The following is a 25,729-nucleotide window of genomic DNA, read 5'->3' as shown; positions in this document are numbered from 1 at the left end:
TTGGCACTGAAAGGCAGCTCAGATGAGCACTGATATTTGGCATTGATGTGCACTGGTAGGCACTGATACGTGGCATTTCTGTGCACTGATGGGCACTGACAGGTGGCATTGATGGGCTCTGACAGGTGGCATTGATGGACACTGACAGGTGGCACTGATGGGGCTACACTGATCATCAGGACACTGATCATCAGTGCCCTGATGATCATTGTAGATGTTCCCTCTAAGGAATGCCGATTACCAGCTCTTCTCTCCTCACGAGCTGTCAGCGTGACAGTTTGTGAGGAGAGAAATACCGGTAATCGGCATTTTCTTATTTACATGCGATCAGCTGTGATTGGACACAGCTGATCACATGACAGAGCTGAAGTCATCGGCTGTTTCCACTGTTTGGTGATCCGCTGTGTCCCAGGGACACAGTGCACCACCGATCACTGCGCTGCTCGCCCCCAGGGGCATGCACGCGTGGTTAGAGTGGGAGGACATCATACGATGTCCTCCCAGAATGAGCGAACCACCTTGCACCTGTAATTTCCTTACATGGAGGGCGGGAGGCAGTTAAAGTAAATTCACAGAGATAAAAAAATTATTAAATGTATACGGTAATTAAGTAGTGGTGTGGATATGCGGTATGTACTGGTTGTTAAGGAGTGGCTGAGTCCTTAACAACCAGCAACTGTCATAGTTGTTAAGAAGTGGGCGGCCGCCTTGTCCCTAACAAATGTTGAGTCATCAGCTGTCAGCAGGGTTCCCCGCTGACAGCTGAATGTAAAAAAAAGAATTTCCTGTAATTACAAATTGAGTAAAGAAATAGCGTGGGGTGCCCCCCCAATCCATAACAAGCCCTTTGGGTCTGATATGGATTTTGAGGGGAACACCCATGACAATTTTTTTTTTAAATGGCATGGGGTCCCCCCGAAATCCATACCAGATCCTTATCTGAACATGCAGCCCAGCAGGTCAGGATGGGGTGGACGAGTGAGCGTCCCTCCTGAACCATACAAGACCACATTCCCTCAACATGGGGGGGGGCTTTGGGGCATGGGGCCTCTGCCCCCCCAAAGTACCTTGTCCCCATGTTGATGGGGACAAGGGCCTCTTCCCCACAAGCCTGATGGGTGGTTGTGGGGTCTATAAGCAGGGCCTTATCAGAATCTGGAAGCCCCCTTTAACAAGACGGCCTCCAACTCCTGGCCCCTCCTATGTGAATGAGTATGAAGTACATGGTACCCCTATTCATTCACCATAAAAAAAAGTGTGTAAAAAACACAGGAGGCAGTTTTTGACAAGTCCTTTATTAAAAGAACAAAAATTAAAAAATGTCTCCCGGTGTAGATACATTGTAAATCACGATGGCTGCTGCCACCGCCGAACCAAATAAAGAAAAAAAAGGCTCAGCTCCCTAAAGAAGGCTCCCACTATCTGAAAGCTCCGCCACCTGACAGTACTTAACTAAGTGGTAGGGCCACACATTGATGTTGTTGAGTGACCCCACCCCCTTGGACTTCATAAACCCAGAATGCCCCAGTCAATGACATCACAGGGGGGGCATGATCACCCGACATCACCGAATGGCCCCACCCCTTAGTTATTTAAGAACTGTCTCCTGACATACATACATACAGTACATCTCTCATTGATTTTGCCTATGAAAGGTCTCAACTTGGAAAACTTGTCCATTGGATTCAAATGCATGGTCATAAACATAATTATAAAAATAAGCAAATTATAAAAATATTATATAATTATAAAAATAAGCAAATTAAAAAATAAAGTTTCAAAGCAGTCACATCTCATGGCAGCACTAACCAGTACATTAAGCACATATTTTCTTTGTTCCCAGAACATACGCCTTCTAGGAACTGAGACATAGCCACCTAATCATCAAGAAAAAGTTCAAGAATTTCTATGGGAGTTCTCATTTCGGTGAAGAAATTGTTAAGTGGTTTGTAACTCTACCTGCTAAAGGCTGTGCATTTAGATCAGCTTTTTTCCATTTGTGAACAATTTTTGTCACTTTCTTTCTCTTTGATGGAGGAGGTTGCTGCGCAGTAGATGTAGTTGGAACGTCATCATCAGGAGAGTCATCTTCAGGTGCATATGAGGGATCATCTGAGTCAGACTTAACATCAGAGACATCTTGAATAAAATATGCAGGAGTGCGCAACAAAGAACCTGGCAGATTACGTATTGTTCCAACGTCTTCATCTCCTGAGTCCTCATCAGAAACAGGTGCTGTAGCATTTTCAGGTGATTGTATTACTATAGCACTTGCTTCTATGCTGCCATCTGTTTCTAACTGATTAGTTCATGTAAACTTAGAGTTTAAGGCATCTTGAAACTTGTAAAATGATTTCAACTAAAAAAAATGAAAAAAAGACATTATTCATCCTAATGGTAGTGGTTTTGCCTAGTGCTCCATAAATGGAACATGCAAAATGTCAAACCCATAACTAATACAACAATAATAATTTTGGTATTTTTGTTTTACAGCACAATAGCATATATAGTAGAGAAGTAATAGAAAAAAAATACTAGTATAAGGCGTAGCGCAGTAAAGTTGTATTTACCTGTTTTTGGATGATTCTTCAAAAATGTTTGCGAAAATTCACATCACTCTTTGACAAGCTTTGACCCCACCAGTATCTGCAGCAGTAACTACCTTTGTTTACCACGTGATAAGATGGACTCTCAGGAGGCAGACGTGTGAAAAATTAGACCTCAGGGATGATCTTGAGCAGTAGGATATAAATAACTCCCACATCACTACCATTCCAATAATGGAACATGAGGCATTACAGTGGTAGTAAACCGTATGCAAAAAAAAAGACACCTCCTGCAAGGTAAAGGCATAATGTGCTAGCATGCATTGCATACTAGCACATTATGAAGGACTTACCTTGAAATAAAGCCCCCCAGCGGAGCACTGTCAATGCTTCCCGGGGATTCCATCTTCACCCGTTTTTCCATCGATTTACGAGCTCTGGCAGGCTGAGTGGCTGAGCCACAATGACGTCACTCCCGTGCATGTGCGTGAGAGTCCTGGGCCACGGCACAGTGCTCTGTAGGAATGACATGGGTATGTTGTTTCTTCAGAGCACATGTGTCGGCTATCAGAAGGGGGTAATCTCTCCTAAAAGGTCCATGTTTAGGAGATATTAATTTTCCCTACAGGTAAGCTTTGTTATAAGCTTACCTGTAGATAAAATTATTAAAGAAAAGTTTACTACCACTTTAATGGGTTAATCTCTTTTGAATTTCCATGGTGAGATTGCATTGATGGAGCTTCTAATTCAGTCATAATTTGTAATAGGAACTCTTTCTCATACAGCGGCAGAGACTTGGTCTACATAATGTAAAATAAGTGAGAAAAATCTATCTGGAAGGCTGAGACTAGGTAAGATTTGGAAACCTGCAGAAAGTTGTATCACTTCTATAATCTAGTGATATAAGGAGCCAAAGTGTGAATTCACTTTGAACTAAAATATCTTCTGATTTAAGCTTTAATATACAATAGCCACTAGCAAAAGTGGTTGTTAACTGGGATTCTGCAGTATAAATCACTATACTTATAATTTTTCAACAACGGGTAGATAAAGGCTGTGTCAACATTAATAACACTATATTAGGATAGGAGTACCCCTTTTTTAAAACCCTTTCTTTAAAAAAAGTAAGCTTTATACTTACCATTTTCAGGCATCTTTAGTGGGGTCCAGTGATGTCACGAGTCCTCTTAACCCTTTTTTTTCCCCCGAGCAGTGGATGGATCCTGAATGCTACAAAGATTAGCACCAATTTGTGCAGCATTCTTCTGTGTGGGAGGTGAAGCAATGAGCAATGGCACCTTGGGATTACAGGAATCCCCAGGCATCATTCAACCCAGAACATAAATTACCAGAAGAGTTTAACTGCTTGCCGTCCAGCCACTGTAGAAAAATGGCCACAAGGGGCAATCCCTGTCAGCTCCTAACACACTGATCCTGAGAGAGGAGTTTATCTCTTGGGATCAGCATGTTCCTGTGAAGTACACACCCCGCCCCCTAGTAAAACACTCTCCTCACACAGTTAACCCTTTCATTGCCTAAAAAAAAGTTAACCCCTTCCTCCCCAGTGCCATTAGTACAGTGTCAGTGTTTTTTTTTACACTGATTACTGTATTGGTGTCACTGGGGATGTCAGTGACCCCAAGTCAGTTCCACCCCAGTGTCAAAATGTCCACCACAGTCCCACCATAAGTCACTGATCACTGTCATAAATCGCTGATCACTGCCATAAGTCGCCCAGTATCTTTCCCGCCATTTATAGACGCTATAACTTTCACGTAAACCAATTAATTTACACGTATTGGGGTTTTTTTTAGCAGAGACTTGTCGCAGAATACATTCTGGCTGAAATTTATGACGAAATTTAATTTTTAAATTTTTTACTGGACATGTCAAAAATATTGTTTTTTTCTCAAAATTGTTAGCCTTTTTTTTTTATAGCGCAAAAAATAAAAAACGCACAGGCGATTAAATACCACCGAAAGAAAGCTCAATTTGTGGGAAAAAAAGGATGTAAATTTAATTTGGGTGCAGTGTTGCATGACCGTGCAATTGTTAAAGTAACGCATCGAAGTAACACAAACCGCTTCTTTAACCGCTTCCTGACCGCCCTATAGCAGAAATACTACTACAGGGCGGCACAAGTGTGCAAAATCACATATATATATACATGATTTGCGCTCCCATGGTTTTCACGCCCCTCCCAGATAGCGTCAGATTGCTCATCAGTACACCAGTCATCACATTTAACCTCTTGATTGCCAGGAGCACGCGCATGTACAATAAACCTCCATTGCTAGTATAGTGTCTGAACGGATCAATATCTTTGATCAGATCAGCACTATACCAGCGTTCACATTAGTATAGTGTCCCCAAAAACGCAGCGTTAGCAAGATCAGCCCCGGCACCTGCCAGCACCTGTGTTTAGCCTCTACGCTTACCACCCCCCCCTTCTCCTCCAGCAAGTGCAGTGTCAGTAGGTCACTGTCACTTGATACATTGCACACAAAACTGCAGTGTTCGCAGAATCAGGCCTGATCTCTGTTAGCACTTGCCGGTAAATTTTGATGACTCTCATATGCAGCAGAGTGCCAGTACTAGTGCCGCTCTACCTTTTGGTGAACTGGCGAGTACCAGCAGTCTAATACATCTTGGTCTTTCACATACCTCCTTGATTTTTGGAGCTGTTTTTCACGGAATATCTGTATGCGTTGATTGTGGATCAAAGCGATTTATATGCACAACAATTTATCGCCGCCAACCCAAATTCTAACCTTGCAAGACCAGTCGCATGGAAACTCATTACGGTTTCCGTATTTACATTTTTTGGGGCCTAACCCTCAACATGGGCATTACTAAAAGAAATGAATTGTGGTTGTATTGGTCCGCAGACCCGATTCATCATATGCCCATGTTCTCTGCTGCCATGGCCAGGCATAGATATGAGAATATAATGTGTTTTATGCATTTCAGCGACAATACACTCTGTCATCCTCGGGGTAACCCTGAATTTGACCGGCTCCACAAAATTCAGCCCCTCGCAAATCACCTTAACCAAAAATTTGCAGATGTCTATACTCCCCAGCAAAAAATCTGCATTGATGAGTCCCTGATTAATTTTTCTGGCCGCCTTGCATTCAAACAATTTCTTCCCAGCAAGCGTGCCAGATATGGGGTCAAGATGTAGAAGACCTGTGAGAGGGCAACAGGCTATACTTATAAGTTTCAGATTTATGAGGAAATAGATAGTCACGTGGAGCCCGCCTGGATGCCCAGACTACATGGGGAGCAGTGGCAAGATAGTTTGGGACTTGGTGTCATCCTTATACGTGGACAATTTTTTTTCAAGCGTGCCACTATTTAGAAATTTGTACAATCTTGGAACTGGCGCATGTGGCAAAGTGTGACCTAATGTGTGCCCACAATTAGAAGTGGGTGGATTCAGGGCGGTATATTCTAATGGTGGGCATACCACACACTTTTTTTGCCAGAGATTTCTTCTTTTTTTTCATTCAGTCCACAGGCTGAACATGTCATATACACCCAACAAGGACCAGCGATGTACTGGTACATCACTGGACTTTGAATGGTTATACCAGGATGATGCCTATAGCTGCAGGCATAATCCTGGTATAATTTTTTTCAGCAAGCGATCGGCTTTCATGTAAAAGCAATCCTAGTGGCTAATTAGCTGCAGGATTGCTTTTATAAGCAGCGGGATATGATGACCCCCCTCCCCTGCTGTTTTCCACGGGCTTCTCGGGCAGTCCCGTGCCATCGGGGGAACCTGAGAATGCAGCCGGTGTTTCTGCCAGCTGACCATAGAGCAGATTGGACACCAGAGTGGTGCCAATCATCTCTATAGTCTAAGAATTCAGAAGCAACAAGCATTTCATCACTTCAGTTTCGTAGGATATAAACAGCGCCATTTGTAAATTGGGAAAGCATCTGATCACACCGATTTTGGTTTGATTAGATAATGTAAGGGCAGAGGAGATATCTAGAGTCTGATAGACCCCAGATTTCTCAAAAAAGAATATATGACAATGCCCATTGAAGTTATAGGGGATATTTGCATTCCCTGTGATAGCATTAAAAGTGATAAAAAAAAAATGAAAGTTACAGTGTAAAAAAAATTTAAAAAATCAAAATAACTTAAAGAAAAAAAAAACTTGCCCCTCCCATACACGCACACCTGTGTGCACAAGCGTTGCCCCTGTCTGTAAACAGTGGTTGCACCATGCATGTGAGGTATCACCGTGAACGTCAGATCAAGGGCAGTAATTCTAACACTCAACCTCCTCTGTTAATCTAAAATGGTAGCTTTTAAAGGCTTTTAAAGTGTTGCCTATGGATATTAAAAATGTATGCAGTTTGTCGTCATTGCACGGGGCATGCGCAGTTTTAAAGCATGTCATATTTTGTATCTATTTACTTGGCATACCATCATCTTTTATATCTTGCCACATAATTGGCCAATATATTGTGTTTTTGTGCATTAAAAGTAAAAAAAAGTGTTTTGGTTTTTTTTAAAAATTGCATTTGAAAAATCGCTGCGCGAGTACTATGTGCCATAAAAAATTGTAGTACCCACCATTTTATTCCCTAGGGTGTCTGCTTTAAAAAAATATATAATGTTTGGGGGTTTAAATTAATTTCCTAGCAAAAAAAAACAGATTTTTTTCAGGTGAGCAAAAAGTGTCAGAAAGGCTTGATCTTCAGGTGGTTAGAAGAGTTAGTGATGTGTGGAATAAACTTTTAATGCTAGGCATAGAATGCCCCCACCCCCCAAAACGACCTCTTTTTGGAAAGTAGACACCCCAAACTATTTGCTGAGAGGCATGTTGAATCAATAGAAGAATTTATTTTTTTACCACAAGCTTTTGGAAAATTACAAATTTTTTTTTTTTTTACACAAAATTGTCACTTAAATAATTTACTGCTCACACATGCCATGGGTATATGTGGAATTACTCCCCAAAATACATTCTTCTACTTATCCTGAGTATGGGGATACCACATGTGAGAGACGTTTTGGCAGTCTAGCCAAGTACAGGACCCCAAACTCCAATAAGCACCTTCAGGCTTTTAAAGGACTTTATTTCCTCATTACACTTCCAGACTACCTATCACAGTTTCGGAGGCCCTGAAATGCCAGGATAGCACCTAACTCCCCCAAATGACCCCTTTTTGGAAAGTAGACACCCCAAGGAATTTGATAAGAAGCATGGTAAGTATTTTTCAGATCTCATTTGTTGCCACAAGTTTTTGGAAAATGAAGAAAAAAACAAAAACATATTTTTTCTATTTTTTTTTTTTATATTTCAAAACCTTGTGAGAAAAAATAAGATCTGCAAAATACTCACCATGCCTCTCTTTAAATTCCTTGGGGTGTCTACTTTCCAGAAAGGGGTCATTTGTGGGGGTTTGGTGCTTTCCTGGCCTTCGAAACTGTGATAGGTATTGAGGAAGTGAAATGAGGAAGTTATGCACCTTCAGGCTTTCAAAGTGGTCATTGGATTTCAGGCTCCTGTATGTGGCTAGGCTCCCAAAAAGTCTCACACATGTGGTGTCCCTATACTCGGTAGAAGTAGCAGAATGTATTTTGGGGTGTAATTCCACATATACCCATGGCTTGTGCGAGAAATAAATCATTTAAATGACAACTTTGTGTAAAAAAAAAAAAAAGAAAAAAAAGGTTTTTGTCATTTTCCAGAATCTTGTGGAAAAAAAATAAATCTTACATGGACTCAATATGCCTCTCAGTAGATAGCTTAGGGTGCCTACTTTCCAAAATGGGGTCATTTGAGGGTGTTTGTACTATCCTGGTATTTTATCACCTCAAGAAATGTGATGGGCAGTCAGAAAGTAAAAGCTGTGTAAATTCCATTATCTATACCATAGTTTGTAGTTGCTATAACTTTCACACAAAGCAATCAATATACACTTACTGGGATTTTTTTTTAACCAAAAACATGTAGCAGAATACATTTTGGCCTAAATTTATGATGAAATTTTAGTTTTTTTGGATATTTTTTATGATCGAAATGAGAAAATATTGTTGTTTTTTTTTTGTTTTTCTTCAAAAATGTTTTTGCTAATAGCGCCAAAAATAAAAAGTGCACAGGTGATCAAATACCACCAAAAGAAAGCTCAATTTGTGTGAAAAAAGTGCATAAATGTAATTTATGTACCGTATTGCATGACCGCGCAATTGTCTGTTAAACTAGCGCAGCGCTGTATAGCAAAAAAAATGGCGTAAATTGCAGTATCTATACCATAGTTTGTAGACGCTATAACTTTCACACAAAGCAATCATCATATACTTATTTTTTTTTACCAAGAACATGTAGCAGAATACATTTTGGCCTAAATTTATGACTAACTTTAAGTTTACTATATATTTTTTATAGCTGAAAGTAAAAAATATCATTTTTCTTCAAAATTTTTGGTATTTTTTTGTTTACAGCGTGAAAAATAAAAAGCGCAAAGGTGATCAAATACCACTAAAAGAAAGCTTTATTTGTGTGAAAAAAAGGACATAAATTTAGTGCAGCATTGCATGACCACACAATTATCAGTTGAATTAGTGCAGCGCCGCATAGCAAAAAGAGGCCTGGTCATTAAGGGGGGTAAATCCTCAGGAGTGCAAGTAGTTAAGAAGGATCTATGTTTTATTTTATGATCAAGCTGGAATTGCACACATACCGTAAAAAATAATCATTATGTAAGTTAACAAAACAACTGTCCAGGCACTGTTCTAGAAGCCCAGGTTATGGGGGCAGTCATCCAGTAAAGTAAAGTAAATTAATTTGAAAAATATATATATATATTGCACTTTGCACGAAAAAATGAATTTGAAACATCTAAAATAGAATTGGCATGTATTCATTCAAGTTGTAATGACAAACATGCAGGCAACATATCAATCCAATACATGATTCAATTTCTCAGCAGTATTCTGTAAATTAGAAATAACTAATGAACGGGTGGAGGATTTGTAATTAGGTGACATCATTTCATCAGTAATTGTTTTGTCAATATCTTTTTTGCCATTAGCTGCGTAGTGATGATTTCAAAGCACTGTCACGCTGTTCAGGAAAAGTATGGATTTATTGTTTTTTTGCAAACTCTTCAATCTACTCATATAATTTATTCCTTACGTTGCAAAAGTATACATGACAGTGACTTGAACAAGTTATCAGAACTGCAACTGGATAGCACTATCGTCAATGATTCAGTCGTTGTATATGCAGTATTACACTTGCATGATCTGTATTTGAGAAATGCAAGTTATTTTAAACACAGTCTTTCCCTTTAGAAGTTTTGTGATTTCTTGGAAGAAACATTATGGGGAAGATATAATGCAGGAATTGTGGAGAAAATAAAACTTATAGACCAATGATGACTGTGCATAGAAAAAGTGTTTCATTACAAAGATTGCTAATCTCTAATAAAATCTCTGTTCTCTATATAACTTAGGCTGCATCTGATCTGACATACGTAATGTTAACCATTGAGTATATATCTTTGAAGAAGGTTTTTATGGTTAAGATATAGCAGGCTTCCAGTCTCCAGTGGCTAAAAGAACCCATTAGCAGCATCTCTCTGTACAACCTACTCATATTTCCTCTTTGCTTACTAATAGGCAGAGACTAGAAGCTGTTATACGTTGTACATTTGGCATCGATTTTGTTCATAAAACAAGATAAAAAACCGGATGTAGCCAACTGCTTTTCAGGAATTTGAAAGTCAACAGAGTCCTGAAAGTTAATAGATGGTACTTTTTGTATCTTACAGTAGTTGACTACATAACAGTGACATTACTTCAAAACCCAACAATGGTTTCTATGAAAAAGTAAGAATGCTAATCCTTATGATAGTGATAGAAATATGTAGCATAAATAAAAAGAATGTATTCAACTAATTCTTCTTAATGTGTCAGAAAAAAATTACTTTATCTGATCTTAAACACTTACGGTGCCTTCCTTCCACTGAAAAAAGAAAATGATTCCTTTATACACAAAGGTGTGCTGGTGAAGAGTTCTGACTTTTTGGTAACTGTGTGGTAACACTGTCCAACAGTAAACTGTGTAAAGTTTACCCCTAACCAACTTATATTCACTTTTACACTTCATTTAACTCCAACAGTCTATCCAATAATCTATCTAAATGCAGCTGTTAAGATTGTTCAATGCAGATCTTGATTTTTGCCTTTTAATGCCCTTCTAAAACATCTTTTGCACCCCTGCTGAGATGATGGTGACAAGAAACACAACCTTGTGAGTAAGCAGGAAAAGGTGAATAACAATGACAGTTTCAAAAAGGCAGATTTTGATGTGCTGAAAATAACATTAAAATCCCATGGATTGACAGATGAGTGCCCAGGAGGAATCGTATAAAAAACACCTTGTACAAAGGTCATAATCAAAAAATGAGAGTCTAGTGGTCTCTGGAGCAAGACTGTAAGCACTGAGATTTGATCCTTGATGTTCCTTAAGGCCAAATAATTACCCAAGCCTACTTACAAAAAAGGTCAGAACTTATCATACTGAATATTTTTTGGCATGTATACTTCTTTCCTCACACCAAGCAAAGTATGTCTTCTGAGTGTGATGGTAGACTTTGCAGAAATTGCAGGATCATAAACCATTCCTTAGCATAGAAGATTCTGATGATCTGGAAGAGCCCACAGAACATTTGCCAGGAGTCTAGTCAGGTTGGAGTACCACATTCACTGAGTCAATCTGGAGGTATGAAAATTATCCATAATTCCCTCAATTCTGCTGAATAGATTAGCAAAGAGTTTCAGGGGAAGGAAGGCATAGATCAGGCTGTACGGAATACACAGTCATCACAGGAACTGTCTATTCCTGGGATAAAGAGCGGACTTTGCTTGCTATAGAAGATTTCTGGTTCCTCCTTGACTTTTGATGTGTATCATTGCAATGGCATTGTCCAGCTAGATCCTGATCAGATGACCCTTCAGTCAAGATTTCCAGCATTTAAGGGACAACCAAATCATTTGGAGCAAAGCCTCGGTACCCACGAACTAGCTGCTGGAAGCAAAAAAGGTTCAAGTGGTCGAAGGTGAAAAGATCACTGTAGGTGGGTGGGTGCCAGGACTAATCAAGGTTAAACTGCATGTCTCCTACAATTAGTAGAAGTGACAGGAAAGTGCTGCCTAAAGCTGAACACTTCATCTAGTGGTATAGCACTAAGTCCTTTGTGTTTTAAAAATTTATGTGGTAAACCAATAGGAAAAAGGGATAATATTGGTATCCAACAGTTGTAATAAGTAGACCTGCTCCCAGTGTTTAGTATACATGACCTACTTACAAACTGGGTCTTCAAGGATAGGGTCACATCGGAGGTTCTGACACAGCCATGGATACAGAAAACTAACACAGTACACAAAAGTTTGGAAAACACCACAATTCAGAGCCCAGTTCCTGAAGGTAAAATACAGCCAATGAAATGCATTTACCAAATTAATAAAGAATGTTTTGTTAGCTTTTTGATGAAGGTAGTGTTCTCTTTACTTTGAATGTCTGGTCATGTGCAAGGTAACTAGAAAAAAATGTTTTGTTCATTTTGTTCTTATATCTAAGAGAACATTCACTTTACAAAATTATTTGCAACATTTTTTTCTCTTTCATTTATTGGAGGACACAGTTCACAGCTCTGCTTTAGATCACCTACTTAATAAAGTATCAGCTGCAGGAGTAGGATGTTAGATACAACTGAAAAAAAAAAGACAGCCCAGGGGTGGCCCCTGCTAGTAGCTAAAACCGCATGCACAGTGAAACAAGCTCAGCACCTAGAAGTTAGAACATAGAAATTTCCTTCAGGAAATCTTAGTTCCTTTGGTTTTACTTACGTTGGTAAGTTGGTGGCGGGTTGACAGGCCAGATTTTATATACAGTATATCCTGGTAGTCTTCATAGTTTCATCCACTGTGCACATGCAGTTCCATGCTCTGTGCAGATCCAGCTGTGACAGCTCCATCTAGGGCAGCCTGTGGAGTTTGGCTACAAGAAGTACATATCAGAGGGCAGCCACAAGCTGTCCTGTCACAGGATCCCCATCAGATGAGGTGAGCCCCAGCTGCAGTTGGCGGAATCCTGTTCCTTCCAGCATACTCTCATGACCCTTGCCTTGGTAGCAGTATAGTAAGATTCCTGCATTGAACTCTCCTTCCATTTTGTTTTCTACCCAGTGCCTGATGCTTCTCAACACCCTGAGAGAAATTGACATTGCGGTGACTAGGCTTACTATCCATGTCTCTCTGGGCACTTTTTATCTGCTTCTACTATCCATGATCCCTCTTAGAACCACTTCTTGGGTTTTTTCTTCCCGTTGGGAATATCAGGATTCCCACATTTCCTCCACAGAGGTTTTTCATCTCCAACCAGTACCTCTCTCTCCAGTGGTTACTGATTTTATGTCTGGCTAAACTGACACAGGGGGTGGTAATTCCAGGTATGCAGATAATGTGGGTTCAGAAGTGCCCAAGAAGGGTGAAATTTGATCTGCCTTTAATCAAAATCTGAAAGTTCAAGCTAGAGTTTGGTAATGGCACCCCTGCATTAAAGGGACTTTTGTGTATCCATAGATATCAAGAATGCATACCTCAAGTATATACAGTATTTATCAGGAGCACAAGTGGTCCTTGAACTTTTTGGTAAGGTAAGAACATTATCAATTATCAATATCATTATCAACATTATCAATAGGGCTTTGCCCTATAGCCTACCCACTGCTCCTCGAGATATACTAAAGTCTTGGTAAACAGAGTGACCTTCTATTGCATTACGAGTTTTACTTGGAATGTGCCCATCACTATTCAAACACTAGAGTTCAGGTGAATTTTAAATGTCAAGAAGTCCTTGGTTATTCCATCACTTTGCCTGTAATATCTGAGGCTGGCCTTGGATACCAACCAGGCATAGGAGTTCCTTATAGAAAATACCTATTGAAACTACCACTTGTAGTTTGCCTACTGCACTCTCATAGGTGGTTATTCATTCGCCACTGCATGTGAGTTTTGGGTTTCATGTTAGGAGCCTTTGAGGAGATTCCTTATGCACAACACCACGCCAGAATTTGTAGCACAAGATCTTGTCACAGTGTAACAATTCCCCTCTGTCTCTGGACAGGAAGATGTGGTCAGTTTTAGCTCCTCCCTGCTGACATAATTTCTCCGTCTGTGCAGTAAAGTAGTAACTGTGGATGCCAACCAGAATGGCTAGGGAGGAGTACAAGGATTCCAGGCCACTCAGGGGTTTTGCACCCCAGGATTCCTAGTTCCCATCAATGAGCTGGAATCTTGCATCCTTTGGCATCACTGCCACTTATGTGCAGCTATATTTAGTCTTATGCATGTCTCCTATCCAGTCAGACCACCTTTGTCACTGTGGGACCATAATCTGGTATTTTCAGTGCTGCATAGTCTACTTTTAGGGATATTTTGGGGATACCCATGCTAACACTTTCACAGAAAGTGTCCTTAGTAGTTATTGCTTTGGCACATAGAATCTCTGAACTGGTGGTGTTATCTTGCAATCCCATTTCTGGCCCTTCATAAGTATACGTTTGTGCTGCATCTGAAACTCTTTACTGCCTAAGGTGGCATTATATTTTCACTAGAATGTAGACATTGTGCATTCATTGCTTTGACCTAAGCCAGTCCAAACAAAGGAAGTAACCTTACTTTCTTTGGATGCATTTAGGGCAAATGCAATGTATTTGAATGTCTTCATTTCACAGATCAGATTCCCAGTTTGTAATTGTAGTTGGTTGACCCAAGCAAAGACCTTGCAGCATCGACCACAACTATCTTAAGCTAGATCTGACAAACTATTGTCCTAGCATATGCCATCAATGACTGAGAACCACCATTTCTGGTAACAGTGCATTCTGTGAGAGTGGTATGTTCATTCTGAGTAGTGATGAGCCAAACTGTAATGGGTTTGGTTTGGCAGGAGTTCAGTGAAGCTGTCATATTAAAATGCCAATTTTCTGAGATACTAGACAAGGGGTGATTTTTTAGCACTGATGTTTACAAAGAAAAATAATGTAAATCTGCCAGCACAATTTCTTTGACAGCTGTTATTTATGGGTTAAAAAATGGAACACAGCCCCCCCCCCCCACCCAAGGGTCTGCTATATATATTGGGGAACATTTGAAAGGGTCTATATACTTTTTTTTTATTTAAAAAAAAAGAAGTTGACAAAGTCTGTAATATTCTGGCAATTAAAACTCTTTCATTTTTTTATTGTAAATGTAGCACATCATACAGTAAGAATGAATAAAAACTTGCATAGAACCCCCCCCCCCCCCAATGCATACCAAACCCTGAGTCTGATATGGATTTTAGGGGGTACCTCATGCAAAAAAAAATGCATGAGGTCCCCCAGTGAATCCATACCAGACCCTTTATGCAAACATGCAGCTTTGCTGGCCAGGAGAGGGGGGTGAGCTTGCACCCCCCCAAACCATACCAGGCCACATGCCCTTAACATGGGCAGCCCTGGCAAAGCTCCTTGTCCCCATTTTCATGACTACAAGGGCCTCTCTGCAGGCAGGGGGCTTATCAGAATCTGGAAACCCCCTTGAACAATACAAGAGAAAAAAAGATATGGGCCACCCCAGACCTCTATTTAGTCACAAAAGAAAGTTTTTGTCATGTACCTGGTGCAGATTGAGCTTGAGAGGGTGCTTCTCTTGTACTTCTTGTACAACACCCCTGGTAGTGATGACAGGAGGTGTGAGGACACAGAGTGACATGAGGGCCGGTGTATCAAGTACCACCACCTGGTGTTTGCAGGAAGCAGATAACCATAGATCACTAGGTAGCAACAAGGAACTGAAACATGGTGAGACTTTATCTGCAGACACAAGCCTGAAGGTCATCAACAACCAGGCAACAAGGTACAGAAACAGCAGGCAGAGGTAGAGTCAGGACATAACCTGAGATCGGTACACAGTCGGGCAGTGAGGTACAGGAGCACAAGACAGGAGCAGAGTCGGAATACAAGCTGAGGTCACAGCAGGAGGGCAGAAATCCAAAGACAGGTCAGGAGCAAGCTGAGTCATACAAGGGTAGGCAGGTAAGGCAGGTCAAGACTCAGGTTAAGCAGGAACTAGCTGAAGACCATTCAGCAATCCATTCATGTCATAGCCCAGATTAAATAGGCTGTTTGGCACCAGTGCCTGTGCAGGATGTGTGTGTACATGCGCATATGTTTTGTGCACATGCTAATACGTTTGTGTGTGTGTTCCAATGCCCATTGTGCAGTGAGCATGTGTTAGCCTTCTTGTTTAACTGATCTTCTCTTACAGTTGTAACCTAGAAATAAATATGGGTGGCAGGGTCTCCCGTTGCCATCATTGAACATAAATGAATATGACTATATATGAACAGTGATGTCACTTGGATCCCACCCCTTTGCTTAGATGGTGGGGATTCCAGGCCATGCAAGTGAATGCGGCAGCGATGTCACTGGTTGTTAAGGACACTACTATTATACATGATATTTGGCTGCTGGTAAACTGGCAAATGTTTGGGCTTTCGAATGATCATGAACTTGTGTTTCAGTCCAAACCTTGAGCTCATTGCTAATTCTGAGTATTCTACCATCAAGCATAATTTTGTTTTAGGTTTGGCTACTTGATTATCAACTCATATGTTCACCAAATTTTACGAACTGGATATTTGATGCCAATTTTGAGCATAAAGATTTACAGGCAATAGCTTGACTGGCCTATATAATTTTTCTGTTAAGACATTTCTTCTGGTTTTCAGGTTTATTATTGCATATATTGTTGTAGCACTGGTTTGTGACATCCCGGTAAGTGATGAACTAAAGCAAAAGCATGTAATTTAATGAATAAATTAATGAACAAAGGATAAATGGGATTTTTTTCACTGTAAAATCATTTTTTTCTGCACTCAAGAGTACACTTTACTTGCCTCTCTGGCTTTTGCTGTGTTTAAATATTTTGTTGTTTTGTTACTTAACTGTACTTGTTGTTGGGGGGTTGAATTGTTTTTCAGTTGTTTCTAAGGATTAGCCAAACATACATGGGTTCATTTTTATGCAAGTTCCATGACTATGATCGAAGCTCAGATCCTGAATCTGAGATTCATTGATGTCCAAATCTCAGGAATTAGTTATAACCATTTTCTGAGCTTATATGCAAGGGCTTTGGGGGGCATGTACAAATGAAAAAAAAAATACATTTATCATTCAGCAAGGAGAGGATCTTTTCAGGCAGCTTAAAGGGCAACATTGGAAATAAAAAAATTCTTCAAATGCTTACAGGATGTCCTAAAGTTGTGCTTGGTTGCAATGCATGTTACATGATCCTCAGGGACAGCACCAGTAAGACTGTATTGTGGCATCACAGTAATTGTATGCAAATGATTGTTTGGTGTAATAGTGATAGAATATAAGTCAGCTGTGGAAGTAGCAGGGATAAAATATAATGATAAAATCTATCACCACAAATTTACTTTGAAAAAATAAAACTAATGCTTTTACATCATACAAATTGCAAGCAGTGTGTAAACAAGTCACATAGCATAGCTTGTGATCTTCTTTTCAGTACGCACTGTATTGTGTACAAAGTTTAACAAAACACCAAATGACAAACAGACTCTCCAGAGATGAGGTAGTTAAGATAAATTTTATAAAATTACAGTGCCATGTTTCAGAGACAACAGCCAAAAATATGTCAAAGTGGCTGGAGACTATGTAAGCAATTTGATTGGGACCAAGGACATCAATGAAATAGAGAGAGATAGGTACATTTTTCAAGAAATAACAAAGCAAGCAGCCACACATATTGTATATATTGGCTTCACATTATGCTAGCATTTAAATTTGGACACTATGTAGTCCAAATTAAGTGATGAGGCCTCCTTTTATCTAAAAATTTGGATTAAAAAAAAATTTTCCTAAAAGACAATGTTGCATACATTTTGAGGCACAGAATATCATCCTTATACATTTGAGGCACAGAATTTCATCCTGTTTAGTAGGATGTAATTTGGGAGGCAGGGAACAGGCATTTATAAGACATCAATATGACATGAAAACGTATGAACTAATGAAAGTTATATAAAAATTGAACAGATCTGATGCGTGCAATTACATCTTTTTAAGTCCAAGAAAACTTAAAAACCATTTCAACCATAAATAAGCAATGATATGAGACTATATTGTAATGATACTGGTGTGCTCCACTGAATCTCTTCTTTTTTTAACAAAAGAAAGTGTTCCTAATACAGCCCTTACAATAAAATTACACAGTAATATATATTGTTTTAGAAAAAAGTGAAAAATTGTAAATATTTAATTTGCTAAATATTATCCTTTTAATAGAATTAAATTCTGAAAGTAGAAGGAAGTCCTACTTCAGGCAAAAATATTTAATTGTATTGCTTTTTTTCAGTACATAATTTATACGTTTTCCAAATCAGCTGCACAAATGCTAATTATTTTCTATAAAGACAATCAAATATGGAGATGGCAAGCAGACTGCTGCTTTATTTAAAAAATAATTGTGGTAAATAAAGAAAAAGGTGTACAGAATTGCTTCCAAAATGTAAAGTATATTTTTGAAACAAAAAAAGTAAGAGTTAGGGAATTAAAAAGAGTGATTATTTTAATTCTGAATCATGGCATTATATAGTATGTATGAAGCCAAAAAAAATCCAAGCTGAAGAGAATGATGTGGAAATATAAAGTGGTATCCATTTTTATTGAGAATGTATCGTAAATTAATGCAAACATTAATGGCTAATGCAGTAGTTACGGAGCCAAACAATATGTAAAAATGTATTTAGAAAACAGGTTTTGAGTTTTATTGGCACCAGCCCACAGTAAAGAAACACAAATATTCTTGTAGAGCATAGGATGTTTCCTTGGCCAAAAATGTAAATGCTTAGAACTATACTTCCCCAATCAATATCAAAGTGTTACTAAACCCACAACAGTAAAATCAGTCTTTATATGCTAAAGCTTGTTATACTCACTGTGGAACCTAAAGGGTTAACTCATTGTGTAAAAAGGCTGTTTGATTCTGTCTTCTCTGATCCTCCCTTTCTTCCACAGTTCATCTGCTGATAGGAGTTACTCTGCACATGCTCAGTTTAGTGTGTATGGCTAGAGAGTTTTTTTTCTTTCTAATGCTACTAGCCTTAGTAAATAGGAATGTATGATATATTTACCTGTTTCAAACTTTCTTATACATTTTTCAGTTGCTTTCTTGATTCTGGCCTAAGACAAAATTATGCCATACAACCCAGAAGTCTTCATGAGCATTTTTTCTTTCATCTGGAGGGGATGATTTTTCATCATAATAGAGCACGAGGACATGGATGGATGGGTGAGTTTGTTTAGAATATAAATAATGAATTAAATAATATTTTCAGTTAGTGGTGCTCAGATTCAGTTAAGTTCTGCTTTAAGCAGCTGTGTTAGGTTTGGGGTGATAGCATTGCTAAAACAACAAAAATCCTATAAAATATTGGGCAGAGGATAGTATGTTACCTGGGCAAACAATTTAATTTATTTGCAACTGTGAAACAGCTGTTAAAAAAAGTGTGTGCATGAAATTAAAAGTACCGTTTCAACGGACAGCATCAATGTCCCTGAATTAGATGGTATTGGTGGCAGGTCTACAACTGTGCCAGGCCAGCAGTGGTAGAAAAAGGTGTTTTTACTGGCCAGGTGTGCTCATGGGGGCAGGAAATGGCAATGGTGGCAGGATGTATGACTTATTTCATACCTGCAGTGAAAAGGGGAGAGGCGTGGGCCGTACATAATATATAATTTAATTTGCAGCATATGTAGCAAGGATTTTGGAGCTGTCCCTAATCCAGGACTGGTTCAAATTAACAAATGTCAGTGGGTCAACTGTGTCCAGGGACAGACAGACTCTTTTGCCTTTCACAAAGTCTTCCACAGTATTAAATGCAGTCAGTGAAACGTACCTGTTGATTGCTATAGCTGAAGATAGCAGGGTGTGGTTGCCAGAATTGGAGAAATGTTGCAGCCTACACCCACCCCAACTCTGCATGGCACCATGCTGACCCTCTTCCCCACTGGATGAGCCATAGGGTAAATCTCTGAAACCCCTTTAAAGAATTTTAATCTCTAACCCTGGCTACTAAAGGGGAAATTATGTACACATCTGGATGTATAGCAAGCCTACTGCCAGAAAATAAAGGCACACATGACCTGTTTCTTGCTGCTGCTCCCCAACTACCACCTTGGCCTTTGGATATGGATGGTGCTCACCCTTTTATAACTGCACTTGAACCCCTCCTACCTCTCCAAGGCCTTCCAGAGGCTCTTCTTGGCTTTCCAGGTATGGTGTTGTTGACTTCAGGTTTATTTCCTATTTTTTTATCAGCCATAGCATTAGCTGTATGTGGAGGATGTAGTGCTTGGATGCATTGGAAATTGTGGTGTTTTTTAAGACAAAAGAAAGGCTGCAATAATATGTGGTGCTCCACTGTAAAGAGCAGCTGTTGATGGTGCCACCAACACTGCTGTTACTGCTGCTGATCCCATCAAAAATAAATTATAAAAATAATAACAGACCCTAATAAAATTAAACTGAAATAAAATAGACCTCTTATATTGCTTTTGGCACCACTAAAGTAGAGGTAATAGCACATCCCTGTGTCCTAGAGCATGGGGTTTGACCCTATGACTAAGCCCCCAGTGGGCAGGGCGAAATGCATCAGAGTGTGTTGTTGGAGACATGTAGGCTGAGGCAGGTGCGGACTGACCATTGGAGAACTCGGGCACTGCCCGAGGGCCCGGGGTCAGTAGGGGGCCCCATGAGATGTCCCTGGTACCTTTCATAGGCTTTTTTGGGTGTGATTTGAGTGTGGGAGAGGACACAGGGGCCCCATGATCCCCTATTGCCTGGGGGCCCCATGAGTTGTCAGTCCGCCCCTGGGCGCAGGCCACTCCATACCGTTTATTCACCTGGCTTGTCAGGAGTAGTGGTGATCCATTTTTCTGTAAAATAAAATGGAGGTGAAGGACAAAAATGTTTTTAAATGAGAAAGAAAGGAAATGATAAAGACAAATAAAGAGTAAAAAAGAGTTAAAATATTAATCACCCCCACCTACCTCCAAAAAAAAATTAAACTGCCACACACACAGAAGAGATGCTGGGACAGTAGCTTTTTATAGTGTGTGGCCTGCAACTGTGTTAAAAACCATCACTGGGCAAAGTGAGTAAAATACTATAGTCAGCTCTGAAAAAGAGGTAATTGGCCTTGAAAAGTGCAAGCTGTACTGTTTTTGGTGGACATGTGTCCAGTGGTGCAATGGATATTGCTATATGTATTTGACTTAATTTCATTTTGTGAGTATATTGCAATATGCTATTTTATTCAATAAAGAATAGTACAGTAATGCACTGGGATGTTGTACCTTCTTCTTGTACTTATTTTTTGGCCAAAGTGAGTTGCAAGTTTTAGACCAATGACAGCTTCTGCAATGCATTAAAGGACGTTTGACAGAGCAATTCCCTCAGAACTTGCCAAAAGTTTGCATTTTGTCCTACAGTCTGAAAAGTCAAAATTTTCATCTCATCCCTTGTTGTACCTAGCATCCTATTCTTGCAGGTGGGATTATGTCCAGAAGGTGATGATCTACAGCAGACCTATGTCTTCGATTGAAAGCAAAGAAAGGTATTTTACATATCACATTATGCTCACTAATCCTTTACTGATTAAATCTAACTGAGTTGCCATGTTTGCTTTCCTCACATGATTCAGAAGTTAGATGCAGCTGCTGAATGTTCTAATCTGTAACATTTGGTCATCCCCACTCACTAAAGAAAAAATGAGATAGATAGATAGATAGATAGATAGATAGATAGATAGATAGATAGATAGATGTTCTAGCAAATAGATGACATATTTAGAAGCTTTAATTTAACTAGAGACATAAATTATTTATATTTCCATTACATTTTATTGTACATACTGCAAGATTGTATTTCTTTAAAATCATGGCCCGGAATAAAAAATTAATCCATGATCTATTTAAGGATTTAAAAGTGCTCTGCTTGCAAAAATATTATACTATTACAAGATGCATAAGCAAACATAACCTAATTATTTAGCAAAATATAATTTTCCTTTTACAAGCCTGTAAGATTGAGGGAACCAATGCATATTTCCTTTACACAAATTAAGCAAATATGCTTAACATCAATGAATATTGCTTTAGAGTCTAAACTACACGATTTGCTATCTGTAAAAATATTTAATATGACATTGTTTGCAAACGTTTCTAAGGTAAAATAAAATGGTAAAAATAGCACACCAGGTAGTTGTGCATACAACTTTAAATATGGTATTACTGACTATATATTAAAAAAAAGCATTTGTCTTGGTAGAAACTTAAAAGTAGCATTACCCAGCTGGAGAATCTGGAGAATGGAGTGAAAAATCTGCTTTAAGTCTACAAGCACTTTTACTACTTGTGTAGCATAGCAACTCTAAAGGTAAATACCCTCAAACAACTCAAATTGTGAGCACCTAATTGGCAAGCACACATTACATTTCTTTTTTTTGTGCTGCACTTCTACATCTTGCAGATAGATACCCAGATGGAAAGTGTAGATGTGCTTCTAGCTTTAAAGAGTAACCACTTTTATTGAAAAAAAACCCTTCCCTTCTGGATGATTTTGTTGCAGATTTCTACCTTTTGTTGTCCTGAAGAAAGAGCTGTTTGTCTGTGTCCTTGTGGAAAGTGAATCTATTAGGAGTGGATTCATGATTATTAATCAGCTGCTGCACTTGTAGGACCCTAATGAGGGAAAATTGCAGTGTCTGATTCCCTTTAGTGATTTCAAATTGGGACTATCTCACCAAACATTACATTTTTGTTGCAGGGAATGCCTGAAATGTGACATGTTTATTACTGCAGACTTCTGGGAGAATCAGAGAGCCAATCACTCAAGCAGGAAATTATGTTTCTGGGGAAGGGGGGCGTTCTGTACACCTCCAGGTTGCCATATTGCATTACATTTTACAGAAAATTACAGCACTGCAGATTAAAAAGGAAAAAGTCATTTTTAATAACATTCAGTTACAATATGACTCTTGTCACAATTGTATGTGCTATGGTAGAACACCAGGATTTTCTTTTTTTAATTCTGTCCTGCACCTATAAAAATACAAAAAATAACTTCTATAGCTGCAATACTCAACTTAGCCCAAAGCTATACCTTGCAGTATTTTTTCACTACCACTACATGTCACCAGTCATCTGGTTTGAAAGAAGGCCAGTGTCACCAGACCCACTTCCTGTGAGCCCTTGCTTTCTCACCCGCCGATGCGGTGTCATCAGGCAGCCTGGGTTTACAGTACTCCTGGTTGAGCAGTATTCACATGTTATTACCTGAAAATGGATTAGTTCAGGAGGAAGGATCACTCACAAATACCAGTGAGAAAAAAGAAGGAAAACCCTTGACATCCCTGACCCAGCCTGAAGACTGCAGATCAAAAAAGTATGTACAGAATGTTTGTTTCAATTGATCCCAGGGGGGCTTCAGGAAGATGAGGGGGGAATAAGAGTTATGTTTTAAGTCTATCTGATCTGATGTGTCACGGCAAACATACCATGATATAAATGCAGTGGGGATGCTTTTGAACAGTGAAGAGACATGGCTGCATGTTGATTTCACTCCTAAACTAAAGAGCATATCAGCAACTTTTATAGAGCCTTATCTTTCCACAATGTATCCTCTGAATCTCCTAAATCTTGTGGTCTCACTATAGGGAAGAGAACTCTATCAGTCTTGTTGTCCAACACTAAAACTACAGTTGCAAGAAAAAGTATGTGAACCCCTTGGGATTACGTGGAGTTTTGCATGAATTGGGCATAAAATGTGCTCTGAACATCATCTAAATCACAACAATAGAAGAACACAGTCTGCTGAACATAATACTACACAAACATTAGATGTTGCCATGGTTTAATTGCACATAACATGTAAACATTCACAGTGCAGGGAGGAAAAAGTATGTGAGGCCCTAGCTTAATGACTTCTCCCAGAGCTAATTGGAGCCAGGAGTGAGCCAACCTTGACTCCAATCAGTGTGATGATATTGGATGTGTTGCTGACAGCTGTCCTGCCCTTAAAAAACACACACCTGTTTTGGGTTTACTGGTTTCAAGAAGCACTGTCTGATGTGAACCATGCCTCGCAGAAAAGAGCTCTCAGAAGACCTACGATAAAGAACTGTTGACTTGCATGAAGCTGGAAAGGGTTACAAAAGTATCTCCAAAAGCCTTGATGTTCATGTGTCCACGGTAAGACAGACTGTCTACAAATGGAGAAAGTTTAGCACTGTTGCTACTCTCCCTAGGCGTGGTCGTCCTTTAAAAATGAATGCAAAAGCACAGTGCAGAATGCTGCATAAGGTAAAGAAGAATCCCAGAGTGTCAGCTAAAGACCTACAGAAATCTCTGGCACATGCTAACATTTTTGTTGACAAATCTACAATAAGAAAAACATTAAACAAGAATGGAGTACATGGGAGGACACCACGGAGGAAGCCATTGCTGTCCAAAAAGAATATTGCAGAACGTTTGAAGTTTGCAAAAGAGCACCTGGATGTTTCACAGCACTACTGGCAAAATATACTGTGGACAGATGAAACCAAGATTGAGTTGTTTGGGAAGAACACACAACACTATGTGTGGAGAAAAAAAGGCACAGCACACCAACATCAAAACCTCATCCTCACTGTAAATTATGGCGGAGGGAGCATCATGGTTTGGGGCTGCTTTGTTGCCTCAGGGCCTGGACGGATTGTTGTCATTGATGGGAAAATGAATTCCAGAGTTTATCAAGACATTTTGCAGGAAAACGTACGACCATCTGTCCGCCAACTGAAGCTCCGCAGAGGATGGGTGATGCAACAGGACAATGACCCAAAGCATACAAGTAATTCAACAAAACAATGGCTGCAACAGCACAGAATACGCCTTCTGGAGTGGCCCAGTCAGAGTCCTGACCTCAGCCCGATTAAAATGCTGTGGCATGACCTTAAGAGAGCGATTCACACCAGACATCCCAAGAATATTTCTACACTGAAACAGTTTTGTGAAGAGGAGTGGTCCAAAATTACTCCAGATCATTGTGCAGGTCTGATCTGCAACTACAGGAAATGTTTGGTTGAGGTTATTGCTGCCAAAGGAGGGTCAACCAGTTATTAAGTCCAAAGGTTCACATACTTTATCCTCCCTGCACTGTGAGTGTTTACATGTTATGTGCAAATAAACCATGACAACATCTAATGTTTGTGTAGTATTATGTTCAGCAGACTGTGTTCTTCTATTGTTGTGACTTAAATGACGTTCAGAACACATTTTATGCCCAATTCATGCAAAACTCCACGTAATGCCAAGGGGTTCACATACTTTTTCTTGCAACTGTATGTGATGGAGCTGAGATGCCGAGATGAGGTCTACCAGTCAGAAAAGGTGCTAGCAGCCCCAATCCTCACATACAGTAGTTCCTTTGCTCCACAGGAGATCCAAAGGAGTCATCTGAGACTGAGAGCCCAACTACTTAGTTCATATTCATGTGTAAACTTAGCCATCACTTCATTCTCACATCCAAACTTTTTTTCAGATAACACTGGCTCAGCATTTTCTCCCATTATGCTTTGGGAGCCACCATTCAGGGACACCTGATTCAGATGGTTTCACACAGAAAGGCTTAGTATGAACAGAGGGTTCATGAACTGTCCCATTTGTTGGTTCAAGTGGAAGAATTATGGAAATCTCAACCTACACCTTCTAATCAACATATACTGTATGTGACCCTATGATGATCTAGACACTAATTATTCTTGTGCAAATAACTCTGGCCAAATGCTTGTCTAGAAGCTTAACACAATTGGGATTCTCTTTTTCTTGTATCAGTGCAAAATCGCTCCATTTCCTCGGTCTATTTGTGCTGTGTACTACAGAGATGGGGCTTCAGTGAATCAATACGCTCATAGATATCTACCTTATACTCTGCTTCCTCCCCTTCAGTTTGGTATGTAGGGTACGATTTTATTTATGTTTATTGCAGAAACTGATTGTCTCTTCATTTGGGCCTACAATTGACTTACGGTGCCCTGTTCCTC

This window comes from Staurois parvus, unplaced genomic scaffold (genome assembly GCF_062004578.1).
Source record: "Staurois parvus isolate SC_StPar_1 unplaced genomic scaffold, SC_StPar_1.0 ptg000292l, whole genome shotgun sequence".
Classification (NCBI taxonomy): domain Eukaryota; kingdom Metazoa; phylum Chordata; class Amphibia; order Anura; family Ranidae; genus Staurois; species Staurois parvus.
Note: the sequence above shows the minus strand (reverse complement) of the source record.